Source organism: Galeopterus variegatus, unplaced genomic scaffold (assembly GCF_000696425.1).
Source record: "Galeopterus variegatus unplaced genomic scaffold, G_variegatus-3.0.2 Scaffold15698, whole genome shotgun sequence".
Lineage (NCBI taxonomy): Eukaryota > Metazoa > Chordata > Mammalia > Dermoptera > Cynocephalidae > Galeopterus > Galeopterus variegatus.
The window spans coordinates 5,082-11,884 of NW_007741809.1; the positions used below are offsets into that span (position 1 = coordinate 5,082).

General features: G+C 45.1%; 1 pseudogene; it reads left to right on the top strand.

Annotated features, from left to right (window-relative positions):
- The first annotated feature begins 1,612 nt into the window (after positions 1-1,612).
- LOC103582318 lies at positions 1,613-5,452 on the top strand (annotated as a pseudogene).
- Positions 5,453-6,803: the final 1,351 nt, after the last annotated feature.

Consider the following 6,803-nt stretch of genomic DNA (forward strand, 5'->3'; position numbering starts at 1 on the left):
ATGGCCCAAACCAATGTGAGATGCCCCTGATATGATACACTAAGAAGGACATAATATCTCTCTGTAGTATTACTGACAAAAAGTAAGTAACCTGAAACTTATGCAGAAGCAGGAAGCAAACCCCAAGTGAGTGACCGTCTACAAGGTAACATCCCTGCACTCTTCAGCAGTGGATTGAATAATAACAATAGGAGTGGAGAAAAGGTAGGCTGGCTCAGAAAATATTTGGGAAGTAAGTCTCTGGAAGAATTCTCTTGTATATGTAGCATGTGCTGCCATTTATGTTAAAAAAAAAAAAAAGTAACACATTCAGAGACCTGTTTGTGCCTAAGACCGTGTCCATTTTCCTTAGAGAAAATAGGATTTTTTAAAATTGTAGTAAAATATACATAGCATAAAAATTTTAATCATTTGAAGCGTACAGTTAGGTGCATTCACACTGTTGTGAAACCATCACCAACATCCATCGCCAAAACCCTTTTCAGTTTTCAGTTGAGGGCGTGTGGCTCTGAGTGAAGTCAGACTACAAGGTTTCCTGGATGAACCACTGAGATTCCGATAAGAACCAATGGAAATAACAACCAGGCTCTCTTTATGTCTGAATCCCAAGGGGATGCGCCAGTCTTGTCCGTGTCTCCCTGACCCTCCACTCTCATTTCAGCAGAATGAAGCTTCTCACAAGCCTGATTTTCTGCTCCTTGGTCTTTGGAGTCAGCAGCTGAAGCTGGTTTTCATTCCTTGGTACTCAAGGTAAGACTGATGGAGANAATCATCAATTGATGTTAAAACCTTACAGTAAAAGTCTGGTGACGAAGAAGAAATATATATATCAAGTCAAAGAACCTCCTGACACATACTTATTAATTACAAAAGGAAAATTGGTAATTTTGCAGTTGGGAAACCTCGACTCTACCTTAACCGAGTGGCTGAAATTCACTTCATCAGTTATGGCCCAAACCAATGTGAGATGCCCCTGATATGATACACTAAGAAGGACATAATATCTCTCTGTAGTATTACTGACAAAAAGTAAGTAACCTGAAACTTATGCAGAAGCAGGAAGCAAACCCCAAGTGAGTGACCGTCTACAAGGTAACATCCCTGCACTCTTCAGCAGTGGATTGAATAATAACAATAGGAGTGGAGAAAAGGTAGGCTGGCTCAGAAAATATTTGGGAAGTAAGTCTCTGGAAGAATTCTCTTGTATATGTAGCATGTGCTGCCATTTATGTTAAAAAAAAAAAAAAGTAACACATTCAGAGACCTGTTTGTGCCTAAGACCGTGTCCATTTTCCTTAGAGAAAATAGGATTTTTTAAAATTGTAGTAAAATATACATAGCATAAAAATTTTAATCATTTGAAGCGTACAGTTAAGTGCATTCACACTGTTGTGAAACCATCACCAACATCCATCGCCAAAACCCTTTTCAGTTTTCAGTTGAGGGCGTGTGGCTCTGAGTGAAGTCAGACTACAAGGTTTCCTGGATGAACCACTGAGATTCCGATAAGAACCAATGGAAATAACAACCAGGCTCTCTTTATGTCTGAATCCCAAGGGGATGCGCCAGTCTTGTCCGTGTCTCCCTGACCCTCCACTCTCATTTCAGCAGAATGAAGCTTCTCACAAGCCTGATTTTCTGCTCCTTGGTCTTTGGAGTCAGCAGCTGAAGCTGGTTTTCATTCCTTGGTACTCAAGGTAAGACTGATGGAGAGAGGACAATACCCATGGGCCATCAGGACTCAAAGTGAGTAGATCCCATGTACATAATGGATGTGGGTGATCACCGGGGAAGCCACAGTGAGGCAGAGCAGGAGCGTGGCTTTCCCATCAGTATGACTCAGGCTGGCCAGGAAGGCCCTGACACCTGCTGGTGTCCCCAGACCCTAGGTGAGTAGGGGTTACTCTTCTCAAGTCTGGCTAGGAGTTCTGGGTCAGTCTGTGGTGTTGTGCTGCCTCCCTGGTGGTCACATCTCTGCCCTGGATAATGGGAGGCAAGGTCACAGGGAGGCTCAAGGGTATGTCTGGATGGAGAAGGGATACAGGATTTTTGAGGAGTAACACCAGCCTGTACCTGAAAAATTGGAAAACTTATGTCTTCAGAAAGCCATTTTCAGACGTAGAGAGATGTTAGTGTCTGTGTTGCTACAGGACTAATTGAACTGAGGGTGTGCTGGATTGCCCACTGAGGTGGTCCTTTAGAGTTGCTGGGAATATCTCCTTTCCCCTCAGACAGAAGTTTCTCAAGGTGTGTTCAGTGGACTTACCAAATGTTCCAGAAACTGCTCCCATGTAAATCAAAAAATGCAGACCCCTGCTCAATAAAAAGGGCAGGTTGGGGGAATCCAGTAACGACACACAGCAGAGTAGTTTTCTGCATTCTTTAAGTCCTGAGCCTTCGTCTTAAGTTGTGCTTCCCAATGTAGCAGAAGGTCAGGTGTTTGGGGAGCTCCTAGACAGATTATAAATTTAAGATTTTATGTTCATCAGTTACTCAGAGAAAGAACAATCGTCATTCCCAGGTGAAGCTAAACTATTTGCTTTGAGCAAGACAAGCAGTAAGGCCTGAAATTGGTGTGAAATGACCTTCAGAACAAATCACACAAAAGCACGATTAAAGCTCTCCGTTCACACTTATCTCTTCCTTCTGTTTCCTGTTGGGATAATATAAAGAGGCCTTTAGGCCTTGATTTGTGTCAAGACTCTGAAATCCCAAAGAAAAGAAACAAGTAAATTTAGTTGTCATTGTTCATTCTTCACAGAAAACTTAAAACCTACAGAAACTTAGAGGATTTGAAGAGTTGACCCCATTTCCTGGTTTAGTCTGTTTCCCACCCTTCTCCAGCCTTCTTGACAGGAAATGGAAACTAACATACATCCAGTCCCTGCAAGGAACTGAGTCTTTTCCCGTTTACTTTCAGAATAACTCCGTGAGGCAGGCGTCCTCCCCTTTTGAGTTTGAGGTGAAAAACTGAGGCTTAGAGCACCTGAGTCCATTGCCCGGGGACGGACTGCCTGTCAGCAGGAGGCAGAGCAGAGGGTGAGCCCAGCTGTGCATGAGGCCACAGCTCTTCCAGGTCGATGTGTCTGCTTACAGCTTCCTCAAGCTCTGTGGTTATCAGTGTCAGCCACACTTCAGAGTCACCTGCAGAGCATGAAACACCACTTATGCCTGGAACCACCGATCCCCCTTAATCAGACAGTCTGAGGAAATCAGCCTGGGGTGTGGCCAAGGCACTAGACTTTCAGTAAGTTCTAGGTATTAGAAAGTGCAGCCAAGGGTGAGAACCCTGGCCCTAACAATTCCTCAAGTAACCCACAGCATCAGTACAGCCTAGTTAGAAGTTATTAGGGACATTTATGACCCTAACAGTCAGAGGGACTCAGGTTACATTAAGGAGCATCAGTTTGCGAGAGTATAGTTTATAGGGTGTCGGGGCAGAGTGCTCTATCTCTGCAGCCTTTCTCAGAATCTGTCTTCCATGTCACCACATCACTCACATGATTTTCTGGATCTTGTCGTATGTAGCTTCATTCTATAGCAGTGGTTTTTGACCAGGTCAATGTGGTGGCCCAGGGGAACCTTTGGCAACATCTGGAGATGTTCTTGGTTGTCGCACTAGGGGAAAGTGTTGCTGCCAGTGTTGTGAGGCGCCCTGCCACAAGAAATGCACTTACCACTCGTGCAGAAAAGGGCAGTTTATTTATTTATTTATTTTTCCTTTTTTTTTTTGTCTTTTTTTTTTTTTACTGACCGGTAACGGGATCGCAACCCTCGGTGTTGCGCCCGCACCGTGCTCAGCCAGTGAGCGGGAACCGGTCTCCACATGGGATCCGAACCCTCAGCGGGAGCGCCGCCACGCTCCCAAGCAGTGCACTCTACAGTGCGCCACCAGGCCGGCCCTGAAAAGGGCAGTTTATTCACTCCAGTTGGCCAGCGTCCATCTCCCAAGGTACAACCAAGGAAGAGCGGCATCAGCCTTTGGTCTTGTAGGGATTTTAAAGGCAAAAACTACATCCTGTTGGCACACGGGTTTGTCCAGGTGCACAAAGCAAGCTAGGGAGCTAGGTCACAAAAGCTGAGAATGAGCCGTTCGAGCAGTCAAGCATACAAGTTTTCATTGTGTATGGTTCCTGTTCCCATGTAATAATTCACTGTGTATGGCTGTTTCTGTGCAATTGTTTTTTGTTTCTATGAAAAGGTCAACGGTTTCTCATGCAGAAGAGGGGGTAGTCCGCAGGTCAGACAGGGGCAAAATGGAGTTACTTAGGTTAAGCAAGTAATTCTACAGAAACAGATCGCATACATTATGAGGGTGTAGGGAGCTCTATTTCACCAGCATCCAGTGGGTGGAGACCAGGGACACTGGTAACCATCCTATAGTTCCCAGGACAGCCCTGAGAAACAAAGCATTATCTGGCCCAGTATTCAATATTGCTGAAAATGAGAAATCTTGTTCTGTAATGATATCTCCCTTCTCTGCTTAACGCATCCCATAGAACCCTAAGTAAGATGCAGCGCATAGCATCATGTGGGCAGACAACCAGGTACAACAATGGTGTGCCCCGTCTAAAATGACTCTTATTCCAGTAACCTGCAGAAGCCAACTAGGATTAAGAGTGTTCTTCTCACCCCATGGTACCCAAGGCTGCTGTGATCACAGGCTGAAATCTTAAAGTCAGTGGAAGATTTTTCATTCTTTGGTTCCTCTCTAAGATGTTGTCAGAGTCTCTGTGTTCAGCTGATTTCATTTTTGCCTTTTCCTTTTCTGACCAGGAGCTGGGGACATGTGGAGAGCCTACTCTGACATGAGGGAAGCCAATTACATAAATTCAGACAAATACTTCCATGCTGGGGGGGACTATGATGCTTCCCAGAGGGGACCTGGGGGTGCCTGCGCTGCTGAAGTGATGAGGTAACTCGAGCTCCTGGGGATATCAGGGATGGGTGAGCAGAGCTTGACTGCCTGGGACAGTCAGGAGGGGACAAGCTTCCTTGCAGAGCAGTTTCCATAAAGGCTGTGGCCCCTCCTTCTCTGGCCTACTCTCCCTCTCTGCTTAGTGTGAGGTCTGAGTGGCTGGTGGGAGTGAGTGATTCTCACCCCTCCTCTCTGGGTGCTGTTCATCCAGCATAAGGGAGACCGGCCTGGGCTGAGTAGGGCTGTGCCCAGGCAGGGTCAGTTTTAGCCCCTCCTTCCTTGGCCTTCCTGGGCTCCTCTCAGATTCAAACGCTGGAAAGAGGAGATCCTGGAGGGTGCAGACTGTTGCTCACCTGCCTGCTGATTAATCTCCTTCCCGGCTGCCTCAATTACAGTGATGCCAGACAGAACATTCAGAGACTCACAGGCCACGTAGCAGAGGATTCGTAGGCTGACTAGGTTGCCAACGAATGGGGCCGGAGTGGCAAAGACCCCAATCACTTCAGACTTGCCGGCCTGCCTGATAAGTACTGAGCTCCCTCTTCACTCTGCTCTCAGGAGACCAGGGTGAGAGCCCCTGTGGTCAGCAACACAGAGTTATTCAGTTCTGTTTGCACAGAAGCTGGTAGAGAGGACACAATAGGTGTCTAATAAGTGCTTGAGAGGTTGAAATTGTTGAAACTGTGTCATTTTTTGTGGTAAGCACTGGCTGTTTGGAATGAAGGGGTGATCAATGAACACCAATGTGGGCATGGAGAGTGGCCCATGTGTTTGAGTGGAGGGGAGACAATCTCACAGTCATGTAGTGCAGACACCCACAGCAACCCATCCCAGAATCAGGCCTGCTCCCCTCTTCAGGCTCCCTGGGTTACTTTGTTGCTATTTTCAAGACTTTTCATGTCCAGGCTTTCTCACTTCCTGTCAACTGTATCCAGTCACCTTCTCTGCCCCCAGGGTCTTATTTCCTCAATGATCACTGTCCTTGGGGGCAGGGTACAGAGGCATGGGGGGATTGGATCATGGAATTCTATCCCATAAGCTGCTATCTTGACCTTCTATCTATTTTTCAGCAACACCTACAAATCTAATTATTAAGCAATTTCTGTCCATTTCATCTACGGAATGCCTTCTAAGAATTTTCCCTTTACTGTGTTTTTATTGACTTATTTCAAGCTTAAATAAAGATGTAATGCCACCCCTATTATGAATGCTTCCTGACAGCTTCTGCACCTTAATCAGACCAAAATAGTGGAAGTGTTGACAGTGAGAGAGAACAGGATAGAAAAGACCCCTCTTATCAGTCAGGGTCCAGTCAAGAGGCAGAAATCAGGCAGCAATTGGAAAAGAGAATTTTTTTTTTTTTGTAACTTGGGAATGGTTTTATTTTCAGGACACCTTAATCAGCAGTGCGTGCACATTCTAGTTCATGTAAACACAAAGAATTTCCTCTTGAAGATGCATTTTTAATTCTTCCCTCCAATTTCATCTCATTGCTCTGGATGAAATCATCCTAAATGAGAAGGATCTGGAAGAAAAAGGTATCTGGAAGAAAAAGCTATGTGGAGGAATGCCCAGAAAGGGGATATTTTAATACAAACAATTATTAAATGGTAATATAACTAACTATTAAGGGTAAAGAATACAAGAAGATAAAAAAAAAATTTAATGCCCACTGTATTAGTCCTTTTTTGTTGCTTATAACAAAATACACAGAACTGGGTGACTTATAAAGAAAACAAAATTTATTGCTTACAGTTTCTGAGGCTGGGAAATCCAAAGTCCATCTGGTGTTGTCAAGAGTGACCTAGGCATCTCACATTGCAAGACGGTGGAAGCAGAGAGAGAGAGGGGAGGTGCCAGGGTCTTTTAAACAACCAGCTCTCAT